This window comes from Jaculus jaculus, chromosome 14 (genome assembly GCF_020740685.1).
Source record: "Jaculus jaculus isolate mJacJac1 chromosome 14, mJacJac1.mat.Y.cur, whole genome shotgun sequence".
Lineage (NCBI taxonomy): Eukaryota > Metazoa > Chordata > Mammalia > Rodentia > Dipodidae > Jaculus > Jaculus jaculus.
The window spans coordinates 39,859,573-39,873,410 of NC_059115.1; positions in this window are offsets into that span (position 1 = coordinate 39,859,573).

Consider the following 13,838-nt stretch of genomic DNA (forward strand, 5'->3'; position numbering starts at 1 on the left):
ATTTGACTCTAAGTTGTTTGCAAGGTCATTTCTATGTAACTTTGAAAAAGTATCTATATTCTCAGACCACTGAGTGCTCAGCATTCGATAAAAAATGGTCTCTGTGAACTTCTCACAGTGTGAGCTCCAAATCATACCGGTTCCAGGTGAGGGATTATCTTTTGAAAAATGAAAGATAAGAGACCTGTGGGTTTTATACATTTTTCAAGAGCTTCAGATAGATAATAAAAGAGGGTACACTTTATTTGTCCCTGGAAGTGAGTTTCTCTCTCTCTCAATTAAAGAACAGAATAAGAATTACTACCTCAAATCTTAGGTGTTTTAAGAATAACAATCACATTAAAGCAACTATAGCAAAATCATTGATACTCTATAGAAATTTCATTCTTCTTGCTAATTTTTTCAGGTATGTAAGAGTTTGCCCCCATAAATTACTAGATTCTTCTTATCTGATCTCACCTTAAGTGTTATACTAAAATATTTTTATTTTATATGATTCTATAGTCTCAGCATCTAGTTCAGTTAAAATATCTTGTTTGTCCACATCAATAATGTAGGTAGCAGGGGAAGGTAGAGGGCTTTGTTTTGTAAAGTGATTCAGGGATTCCAGTTCTACCCCACTGTGGCATAGGCATCTTCAATGGGCATCTAGAAAGTCACCAAGGAAATTAAGGAAGAAGAAGAATCATGAGGAGAGCTATGATGGGAATCTGGAAAGGGCAATATTCTGATGGTCAGAACCTGCTGGGAAAGAGCAGGACCACTGACTTAAGACAGAAGAAGAGGGAATAAGCCCTGTGACCCACTGGTGGCATCCATCACGTAGTTTTAATTTAAAAATTGTTCATTTATTTGTGAGGAGAGAGGGAAGAGACAGGGAAAAAGAGAGAGAGAGCAAGAGAGAGAGAGAGAATTGGGTGCACCTGGGCCTTCAGCCACTGCAAATCAACACCAGGTGCATGTGCCATTTTGTTCATTGAGCTTTATGTGGGTACTGAGAAATATAACCCTGTTGTTGGGCTCTTCAGGCAAGCACCTTAGCCAATGAGCAACCTGTCTAGCCCCTAGTTCCAAGTTTTGAATGGAGGACTGCCAAAGAAGTCCTAAAGGCACATTTCCTCAGTCACTGCAATTGACTGAATGTTCAGATAAGAATCCGTTATCTTAATGCAAGTCATGAAGACGGAAAGAAACAATACTGAAAAAGAGCAGAGGAGTCAGATTGAGAATCAAGACTTAAATTCAGCCAGGAGTGGTGGCACATGCCTTTAATCCCAGCACTCAGGAGGCAGAGGTAGAGGATCACCTTGAGTTTGAAGCCACCCTGAGACTACATAGTGAATTACAGGTCAGCCTGAAGTAGAGCAAGATCCTACATGGAAAAACCAAAAAGAGAGAGAGAGACTTTAGATTCTCTCCACCCACACACACTTTTGGGGTGCTGAGAATTAAATTCAGGGCTTCACCCATGCCAGGCAATACTCTGAGCTACACACCCATCACTCAGATTCTACCTTATTTTGGCTGCACCAATTCTTACTTTTTTTTTGTCAATATATAAACCCAGGGTCAGAAGCTTGTCAATTTCTTGGTTTTTAAAATAGCTCCCATTCCCCTAACTATGGATACTAGCCTGTTCACATACAGTAAGGCTGATACACTTGATGTGATGATCTGTTCTAAATATCAGATAAAATAAAGTATTCTTCAGCCTAGATTTCATTCTACGAGGAAAACATTTCACTGATGGGGGAGTAACCAGAATAGTGTGTGGAAATTTACCCTTTCCTCACACTACATGAACCATGAGCACTTTACCTCTGATTCTCTTGGCTGGTTCTTTGCAGAGTACGAGGTAGGTGTATTAGTGTTCTCTAGAGGAACAGAACAAGTAGAATGGATTGTATTAAAAGATAATTTATTGGATTAGTTTATGGCAGTCAGACAATAGCATTTTGTAGGCCCAACAGTCAAGGAACCCGGTAGCTGCTCATTCCACAAGGCTGGATGCCTCAGCAGTCTCAGTCTGGCACTGAAGGCCTGGAGGCTTCCAGGAGAGCCGCTGGTCTGTCTTCAGTTCTTGCTGGTTTTTAGTCTGGTAGTCAGGTGGGAGGAAGGGGTTCCTTTTTCCCAGAGCTTCCTTTCATATACTCCCCAACCCCCACCTCCTGCCGTCAGAGGGGCCACTCATTCTGGGGGAAGGACTTCCTTCTTCAGTCTATCCTCCCTGGTAGCAACCTCAGAGACCCACTCAACATGACTGTCTGTGGATTCCTAGACAGAGCAAGTTGACAACAGAACTTAATGATCACAGTAGGTGTGTTCTTTGTGTGCGTGCCCTGATGGGACTCTGCTGAACTCTCAAGAGGTCCCTTTGCTGATCCTAAATTCTGTATTATAAGGCTAGCCATCTTAGTCTTCCCAGAGTACCTCCTCACAAGGCCCTGACTGGCCTCCCTCTCTGTGTTGTCACCTATAAACTTTTATAGGCAGGGCTACAGTTAGGATATGGAATACCTCCAAAAACTTAGACAGCAAAGGACTGGTTCCCAGCCCATGGTGTTATTGGTTGGTGTTGCAATTGTTTAGGAAGCAGGAAGTCAGGCCATTGGAAGCATGCCCTTGAGTGGAAATATTTGAACTGTCCCCTTTGATGTCTTGACCTTTGCTCCCTGGCTGTCATGATAATGTGTTGCCTAAACATAGGCCCTATGGTGGCTTGAATCAAATGTCCCCATAAACTCATGTGTTTTGAATGTATGGTCCCCAGCTGATGGTAATTAGGGAAGTGGAGTTTTGCAGGAGGAGGTGTGTTTTGAGGGGCAGGTTTAGGAGTGTTACAGACAGCTCCCCTCACAGCATTCAGCTGCTTCTCCCACTGCTGTTCTTTGCCTAATTGTAACCAGGGAGTGAGGACCAGCCTCATGTCATATTTCCCCCTGCTGTCGTGGAGCTTCCCCTCATTCCCGTAAACCAAAATACACCCTTCCTGCACCAAGTTGCTTTTGGTCAGGTGCTTTATGCCAGAAACCTTAAGGTAACTGCAACATAAGTCTTACCTTGTATGTTTCTTGTTTTTATGGGATCATTGTCTGTCTTAATGGCTGATGCTCTTGGGTTTGAAAATCACCTTCATATATTTTGCCCAGTTTAAAAACCTGCCAAGCTGAAGGACAAATCCAGGCTTTGCCATCCCATCGTGGGTGGAAACATACTTCCAACAGTAGTATTTAAAGGTGATAAGCAAGTTCCCCTTTCAGAATCTGAAGGAGGAAAGTGTAAAATAGTATCTTCTCCTTGGTAGTTGACTTTTTTCACTTAGGAAATATTCTCTATTTAAAACCACAACATGTCCAAACACTTACTTTCTTATTCCTTGTTGGTGTTGTTTATACAAAGCTGTAGCTATCAGGTCTCTGCATATCCTTTGGATAGTGACACATCTTTTGAACAGACTTGTTAAGATAACTCAATGAGCATTTAGGTTCATAATTGCATTTAGAAAGAGGAGAGATGGTTTAGAAATGCCTGTCACTCAAGGATTCCCTATGCCCAAACGCACTGGCCTCCCATAGGCAATTCTCTCTTTTCATAATCTGGACAGTGAACTGAGGCCAGGAATAGCCTTAAAGGCTTTTTGTTTGTGTGTGTGTTTGTGAGATCCAGCAATACAAGATAGGGCCAACTTGACAGTGTGATGCATTCTGAGTGCTTTCTGCCTACATCACTAGATGTTTGGCCTTACACCCACAGAAATGATGTAGACAGCCTGTCAGACACACCATCTTGATCAAAAACCTACTCACAACATTTGCAGCCTCTTGAAGAATCATGAGCCAGTAACCATCAGAGAAGAGAGTCCCAGCTTCCCATGAGAGAGAGAGAAAAAACAGGCCCTGATGGTTTTGAAACAATCTGCCAAATAACATCTTGACAAGGTATGCTCAAGGAATTTGTTTTTCTAACAAAAAATATTCACATGGCTGTTTAAACATGATCTTTAGCATCAGAGTCTGTCAAACCAAAGCTGCCATGAAGGAAAATTGCACTCACATTGGAAACTGTTTTGGTAATTTGGTTCCTAGGGTAGGTCTGGGGTACATGCCAATTACAGACACTTTACTCCATAAAGAATGCTGTAGTGGAAGAATCTGCATATTTACCAAGAAACCAGCTCTTTAATGCAAGTGTAAAACATCCTGGCACATACCAGTTTAGCAAGTAGCATTTCCAAAAAGGTGCCTATGACAGACAGAAGGGTTCATTCATTCCAGGTTGCCACTTTCTTTCCTTATTTCTTCCTTCCTTCCTCCCCTCCCTTATCCACCCCCTTCTTCCTTCCTTTCTATTGTTTCTTTATTTCATTTTGAGAGTTGAGCAGAGAAAACTTTACTCAGTGCTTAACAGAAGAAAGGAAGGCAGGAAGGACAGCAGGAAGGAAAGCAAAACTCCTGTTAAATAAGAGGGTTTTCCAGTGAGTGATCTGCCTGGTGACTCTGATCCAGGTTTTTAATAGGAAGGAGAACTCCATTAGAGAAGAAGAGATCTAGGGAAGGAGTCAGGTTTAGAGAAAAAGATATTTAAAGAGGGAACTTCTCAAATCTTTCCTTAGGTAAAACAGAGATAAGCCAGATACTCCCTCACAGGCTCAAGGACATTCCTCCCCTACATAACCTCGAGGACATGAGCTCACCACTGAACCAATTTAGAAGCATCAGATACAAAGAATCTAAACATCTGTTTTGCTGTTTAAAGTATAGAATTCTTTTATGGTTGATCATGTCTCTTTTCCTTCTCTCTTCTACTATGAAAACAATTCTCCCTTCCTAGTTAGAGTCAAGGCTAATCACCTGTCTGTCTCACCATTTCACTGACACTGGTGATTGCCTTAGAGACAGTACATGGCCCAACCTAACCTTTCTCTGTTCTATAAAAGGAATTGCCTGAAAATGGACTTTCTTCTCTGTTAGTAAGAGATCTGTGAATGTTCACATTTATGTGAAGGAGTATGCTCATAGACTAAGGGAATAAAGTGGATATACTATGAGAAGAGGAGATGGGTACAAGGTGCCAACTACATTTGATTCCTTACTTTCTTCCTTCATTTTTCTAGAAGTTTGGGAATATGAAACAACAAACAATTCTATCTTACACTTATTTGACATTGCAGTTTATCTCTTGACTATGCATTAGAGTTCTTTTTTTATTCTTCTGCTTTTGTTTCCATTTTGTTTATTGAAACAAGTTCTTATGTACCTCAGGCTATCCTTGAATTTGTTATGAATTGAGCATTATTATTCCACTATAATCACATGCAAGAAACAGATAAATGCATCCCAGAAGAAAAAAATATATATCAAAGTAGGCATATTGTCCTTGCTTAGTATTTGCTGCCCTTTCAATTAATGACAATCTTTCTATATACCAAAGTATATATCTCCTTTCTTTTCTGAATATTGAAATATGTTTTCTTATGTTACACTCACTGCTTCTTGCCCATATTTTATATCCTGGCTGGAGAACATTATTAACTATTTGAGGATTTTCATTTTGATAAATATAAATGACAATGTAATTAGATACTAATCTATGTACATTATTTTTGTGGTAACATTGTTTATTAAAAGATTACATGCAGGGCTGGAGAGATGGCTTAGCGGTTAAGCGCTTGCCTGTGAAGCCTAAGGACCCCGGTTCGAGGCTCGGTTCCCCAGGTCCCACGTTAGCCAGATGCACAAGGGGGCGCACGCATCTGGAGTTCGTTTGTAGAGGCTGGAGGCCCTGGTGCGCCCATTCTCTCTCTCTCCCTCTATCTGTCTTTCTCTCTGTCTCTGTCGCTCTCAAATAAATAAATAAAATATAAAACAAAAAATTTAAAAATGAATTCACAATAAATGATAGGTTGTTAAAAAATAATAAAGTATAAAAAATACCTAAAGTAAAAGAAAGTATAAAGATAACAATAGATAAAATTATTGTTCTTAAAGAAAAATATTTGAAGGAAAGATCTCTGGGATTAAGAGAAACTTAAAAACAATATGACTAAGCTTCCACAGTGCTAAGTAATAAATATATTCTTATTATATTAGAATGTGTAAATTCCAAACAATTACAATAATTTTTAGAGAATGTAAGAAGATAATATAACCTCAGACTTCTACCACTTAATGTTTCTGATGAAGGAGGAAACTGTTCAGTAAATGATATTCAAAGACTAATCTGTTACTTAAAAATATTAAAAGTTGTAGATTAATTTTAAGTTTTAACTAAGTAGTAGAAGATTGTCTGAAAGATGACTTTTAGATTACTGGGGAGGTCCTGGAAGTTGTAAAGTATAATACCTTATACATGGCTGAGGGAAAGTTAATATCCTTAATACATAATAACATTCTGTAAATTGAAAAAATGACATAAGAACAAGATGTGTGTACTAATAATTGATAGTAAAATGTCTAATAAGATTGCAAAACAATATAGGCAAATAAACATTCCTTAAGAGATGAATACAATATCCTTAACTGTTCACGAAATCCTTTTAAAATTATATGGACAAAATAGTGTTTCTATTGCATAAGAATGGATAAGATCAGTAGGTAGATTGGCTGTGAAGTCTGGGGATATGTATGTGTGAACATCTGAGGTAAGCAGTCCCAATAGGCAAATGAGAAAAGCAGGTCTGCCTATTTTGAGGAAACAGACTGTCATCTATGCTATTGGTGAGGTGTAACTTCTTTCAGTCTTTGTGGAGACAAATTGTATGGCAATACATACTTAAAAATCTCAATTCACCTTTCTTTTAACCCAGCAATTCTACTTCTTAAAACTCTTAAACAATATTTGATGTACACGTAAGAAAATTATCTGATAGTAATCTCAATGGATATGCCATATAATTTTTCAGGGATTTATTTATATTACCACAAGCCCAAAAATCCTGTAAGAAACGATATGAAACAGAATGTTTATATTAAGGTACATTTATTGAACAGACTACTAAGTTAGCATATAAGAAATGAAAAGGTCAACTTCCAGTTAAGATGGAGGCGTAGGTACCACACCAAAGCAGCCTGGGGGGAAAAAAGACCAAAAAACCTCAGCAAAAAACACACTTACTAAAAAGTGAGGTGTATAGAAAACTGAAGCAGCAGCGGAGAAGTAGGAGAGATCCAGAGCATCCAGAGCCCACACAGGCTGGCAAAAGTGGTCCCGGCAGCTCTGCCAACCACGGCGGTGGCGGGGCGGACCAGAAAGCCACCAGGCTCGGCTCCAGCTGCAGGAAAAGCCAGGTGCGGGAGCTTCCCCTCACACCGCACTCTCCGCAACTCAGGAAACGTGAAGGGAGAGCGGCAGTGAGCAGTGGAGGAGCAGATCGCGAGGTAGAAGAACACGTGGAGCAGCGAGAGAAACAGAGTAGCAGTGGCTCCCTCCCCTCCCCCACCGCCTGAGCCCAGCTCCAGCGAACAGACCAGCGTCCCGGGACCCGGCCACGCCAACTTGAGTCAGCAGTGGGACCCAAGCAGGAGCAGAGTTCGGCAGCAACATCAGCAGCTCCGGAAACGGTACCAGTGGCCCCAGCAGCAGCAGACCCAGGAGTGGCAACAACAGCAGACCCAGAAGCAGCAGCAGTTCCAGCAGCGGGGATGCTGATCTGCAGGGCCACAGTTGCCAGGTTTGGTTTGCCCCACAGGAAAAGCCAGTGCCCAGCTCCAGAAATCAGAAAAGCAGCCCGACAACCCAGGCAGCAACTTGACTGAGACCAAACTCATCCAAGGTAACTGGGTTTGCACCAGGGAAGGGTCTCACTTGGTCACAAGCTGACTGGGATCCCTCAACAGACAAGAAATCTTAACCTCTATGTTGATAGAGGATCTGGTTGTTATAATAACTACTCTGGCATATATACTTGGGGCTGTTTTTGACTGAATGGGTATGGTGTTTAGTTAACTTTTAGAATCTACCAGTGTTTTATTCCACTCAGCCTACTTGAATACTCCCATAGCAGGGAAACTCAACCCCTAGGAGCACCTTTGTAGATACTCTCACAGTCTTAAGAGCCACATCTAACATCTTAAGCTCCTACCCTGAAAATATATAACATCAAATCAATTGATACAGCTAAGAATACCAAGCTAGCTAGAAAATCCAAGCATTAACTTAATCCAAGATACAAAAATATGTACATTATAACACAATAAACACTAAAAAGCAAGATGATATAAACCCACCTAAAAGTATTAATGCATCAGAAATGATCTCCAGTGAGAATGAGTTAGAGGAAATGCCTGAAAAAGATTTCAAAAGAATGATTGTAAATATGGTCAAAGAAGTCAGAGAACAAATCAAAGGAGTCAAAGATGAACTTAAAGAGGAAATCAAAGGAATCAAAGAAGATGCGAGACACCAATTTCATGAAATAAAGAAGGCAATATAAGACATAAATAAGGAAATAGAAATAATAAAGAAAAACCAGTCAGAATTACTAGTAATGAAGAACACAGTTAATGAAATAAAAAAATCTGTAGAAAATCTCACCAGTAGAATGGATGAAGGAGAGGACAGAATATCTAAGCTAGAAGACCAGGTGGCAGTTCTAATACAGGCCAACAAAGAGAAAGACAAACTTATAGAAAAGTATGAGTGGGAATTTCAAGATATTCAGGGACACTACGAAAAGATCAAATATTAGAATTCAGGGCATAGTAGAAGGAGAAGAATTTCACTCAAAAGGCATAGTAGGTGTCTTCAACAAAATCATAGAAGAAAATTTCCCCCAAATTGGGAAAGAGGTGCCAATACAGATACAGGAAGCCTTTAGAACCCCAGCCAGACAAAACCTGGAAAGAACCTCTCCCTGCCATATTATAATCAAACTTCCTAACACACACACCAAAGAAAAAATATTGAAAGCAGTTAGAGAGAAAAATCAAGTTACCTACAAAAGTAAGCCCATCAGGATTACAGCAGATTATTCAACACAAACTTTTAAAGCCAGAAGGGCTTGGGGTAATATATTCCAAGTTCTGAAAGATAACAACTGTCAACCAAGGTTACTTTATCCTGCAAAGTTATCCATTCAAATAGAAGGAGAAATAAAGACATTCCATGACAAAAGCAGGATAAAGGAGTATTTGAAGATAAAACCAGCTCTACAGAAAATACTTGATAGAATCCTCCATGCTGAAGAAAAGGAAAAGCACACATATAAGGAACCTAGAAAAAACAAGCAATACTCAAATACTAGTTAACAGAAGAGAGCACAGGTAGAAACAGAACCACAAAAAAAAAAAAGGCAAACATAAATACACACCTTTCAATAATACCTCTTAATATCAACAGCCTCAATGCCCCAACGAAAAGACATAGATTCGCAGACTGGGTTAAAAAGCAGGATCGTACAATTTGTTGTCTCCAAGAAACTCACCTTTCTACAAAGGATAGACATTACCTTAGGGTGAAAGGTTGGAAGATGGTGTTTCAAGCAAATGGGCCTAGAAAACAAGCAGGGGTTGCTATCCTAATATCAGACAGGGTAGACTTTAGTCCAACGTTAGTCAAGAAAGATAAGGAAGGTCACTTTATATTGATTAAAGGCAAGTCAAACAGGAGGACATTACAATCCTAAACATATATGTACCTAACTTGGGGGCTCCCAAATTCGTCAAACAAACACTGTTAGAACTAAGGTCACAGATAATACAAAACACAGTGGTGGAGGGTGACTTTAACACCCCACTCTCATCAATTGACAGGTCATCCCAGGAAAAAATAAACAGAGAGGCATCTGGACTAAATGAGGTCATAGAAGAAATGGACTTAACAGATATATACAGGACATTTCATCCAATGGCGGCAGAATATACATTCTTTTCAGCAGCACATGGAACATTCTCTAAAATAGACCATATATTAGGACACAAAGCAAATCTTAACAAATTCAGGAAAATTGAAATAATTCCTTGCATTCTATCTGACCACAATGGAATTAAACTACAAATCAGTAGCAAGAAAGGCTATAGAACATACACAAAATCATGGAAACTAAACAATACACTACTAAATGATGAATGGGTCAATGAAGAAGTCAAGAAGGAAATCAAAAAATTTATAGAGTCAATTGATAATGAGAACACAACATACCAAATCTCTGGGACACAATGAAGGCAGTTCTAAGAGGTAAATTTAGAGCCTTAAGTGCCTATATTAAGAAATTAGAAAGGTCACAAGTAAACGACCTAATGCTACACCTTAAAGCCTTGGAAAAAGAAGAACAAGGCAAACCAAAAATCAGTAGACAGGAAGAAATAATAAAGATTAGGGCAGAAATTAATGAAATAGAAACAAAAAGAACAATCCAAAGAATTAATGAAACAAAGAGTTGGTTCTTTGAAAGGATAAACAAGAGTGATAAACCCTTAGCAAATCTGACCAAAAGAAAGAGAGAAGAGACACAAATTAATGAAATCAGAGATGAACAAGGTAACATCACAACAGATTCCAGAGAAATTCAAAAAATCATAGGGACATACTATAAAAGCATATACTCCACAAAGTATGAAAATCTGAAAGAAATGGATGATTTCCTGGATCTATATGATCTACCTAAATTAAATCAAAATGAGATTAATCACTTAAATAGACCGATAACAAACATGGAGATCCGAACAGTTATCAATAATATCCCAACTAAGAAAAGCCCAGGTCCAGATGGATTCACTGCTGAATTTTACCAGACTTTTAACGAAGAGCTAACACCATTGCTTCTGAAGCTTTTCCAGGAAATAGAAAAAGAAGGAATTCTACCAAACTCCTTCTATGAGGCCAGCATCACCATGATACCAAAACCAGGCAAAGATAGAACAAAAAAAGAAAATTACAGTCTAATCACCCTCATGAATATAGATGCAAAAATTCTCAACAAAATATTGGCAAACAGAATACAAGAATATATCTAAAAGATCATTGACCCTGACCAAGTAGGCTTTACCCCAGAGATGCAGGGATGGTTCAATATACGCAAATCTATAAATGTAAAACATTACATAAACGTGTTGAAGGACAAAAATCACATGATCATCTAATTAGACACAGAGAAAGCATTTGACAAAATCCAACATCCCTTCATGATAAAAGTCCTACAGAGACTGGGAATAGAAGGAACATATCTCAATATAGTAAAGGCTATTTATGACAAGCCTACAGCCAACATATTACTAAATGTGGAAAAACTGGAAGGTTTTCCACTAAAATCAGGAACAACACAAGGGTGTCCACTGTCCCCACTTTTATTTAATATAGTTTTGGAAGTCTTAGCCATAGCAATAAGGCAAGAGACACACATAAATGTGATACAAAATGGAAAGGAAGAGATCATGTTGTCATTATTTGTAGATGACATGATTCTATACATAAAGGACGCTAAAAGCACTACTAGCAAACTGTTAGAGCTAATCAAAACCTACAGCAATGTAGCAGGATACAAAATAAATACACAGAAATCAGTTGCCTTCATATATGCTAACAAAAACACACAGAGGGTGAAATCAGAGAATCACTCCCGTTCACAATTGCATCAAAAAAATAAAGTACCTTGGAACAAACCTAACCAAGGAAGTAAAGAATCTCTACAATGAGAACTTTAAAACACTCAAGCGAGAAATTGCAGAAGACACTAGAAAGTGGAGAAACATCCCTTGTTCCTGGATTGGAAGAATCAATATTGTGAAAATGGCAATCTTACCTAAAGCAATCTACACATTTAATGCAATTCCTATCTAAATTCCAAAGGCTTTCTTCATGGAAATAGAAAAAACAATCCAAAAATTCATTTGGAACCACAAAAAACCTCGAATATCTAAAATAATACTGAGCAACAAAAATGAGGCTGGTGGTATCACCATACCTGATTTTAACCTATACTACAGAGCCATAGTAACAAAAACAGCATGGTACTGGCACAAACATAGACATGTAGATCTTTGGAACAGAATAGAGAACCCAGATGTAAGCCCAAGTAGCTATAGCCACCTGATATTCGATAAAAATGCCAAAAATACTCATTGGAGAAGAGACAGCCTCTTCAGCAAATGGTGTTTTGGAAACTGGATATATATCTGCAGAAGGATGAAAATAGATTCTTCTCTCTCTCCATGCACAAGAATTAAGTCCAAATGTATTAAAGACCTTAACATCAGACCTCAAACTATGAAACTGCTAGAGGAAAAAGTAGGGGAAACCCTTCAACATATTGGTGTTGGCATAGACTTTCTGAATACAACCCCAATTGCTCAGGCAATAAAACCACAGATTAATCACTGGGACCTCATGAAATTACAAAGATTTTGCACTGCAAAGGACAGAGTGAAAAAAGCAAAGAGGCAACCTACAGAATGGGAAAAAATCTTTGCCAGCTATATATCTGATAGAGGATTAATATCTAGGATATACAAAGAACTCAAAAAGTTAAATAATAAGGAATCAAACAAGCCAATCAAAAAATGGGCTATGAAGCTAAATAGAGAGTTCTCAAAGGAAGAAATGCAAATGGCATATAAGCATCTAAAAAAATGTTCTACATCACTAGTCATCAAGAAAATGCAGATTAAAACTACATTGAGATTCCATCTCACTCCTGTCAGATTGGCCACCATCATGAAAACAAATGATCATAAATGTTGGCAGGGATGTGGAAAAAAAAGGAACCCTTCTACACTGCTGGTGGGAATGCAATGTGGTCCAGCCATTGTGGAAAACAGTGTGGAGGTTCCTAAAACTGCTAGAGATTGATCTACCATATGACCCAGCTATAGCACTCCTAGGCATATATCCAAAGGACTCATCTCATTTCCTTAGAAGTACATGCTCAACCATGTTTATTGCAGCTCAATTTATAATAGATGGGAAATGGAACCAGCCTAGATGTCCCTCAACAGATGAGTGGATAATGAAGATGTGGCACATTTATACAATGGAGTTCCACTCAGCTATAAAGAAAAATGAAGTTATGAAATTTGCAGAAAAATGGATGGACCTGGAAAGGATTATACTAAGTGAGGTAACACATGCCCAGAAATCCAAGCGCCACATGTTCTCTCTCATATGTGGATCCTAGCTACAGATGATTGGGCTTCTGCGTGAGAATGAAAATACTTAGTAGCAGAGGCCAGTAAGGTAAAAAGGAGACATAAAGTGTAGAGAAAGGAAGGGAGGAGGATACTTAATAGGTTGATATTGTATATATGTAACTACAATGATTGTAATGGGGAGGTAATATGATGGAGAATGGAATTTCAAAGGGGAAAGTGTGGGGGTGGGGAGGGAAGGAATAACCATGGGATATATTTTATAATCATGGAATATGTTAATAAAAATTAAAAAAAAAAAAGAAATGAAGAAAATTTGCCTAAGTAATACTGTAAAAATGTCCCAAAGTACTAAGACGTGTGTGAGTGAGTTCACATGTATATATGAGTAGAGACATGGGTTGATTTAAAGTGTAATTATGTATTTAAATATAAATAACCTTGGGGAAATTTATATATGAAAATTAATAATGATCCAATCCCTTTTTATTTATTTTACATACTTGAATAGTGTGTGTTTTTAGTATGTGTGTAGTGAATAGCAATTAAAATACTTAATTTATTTCATATAAATTATGTTAAAAAAGACAGCAACCGTAAACTACTCACAGGTGAAAATTACTCATTCAGGACCATTGAATATTTGGGGTAATCATATCTTTTACAGAAAAGCCAAGTTAAATTCATAAGGAATGACTTAACTCTGCTTCAATGAACAGAAAAGGCTTGGAGAAACTATATTATTTTAACAAGTAATTT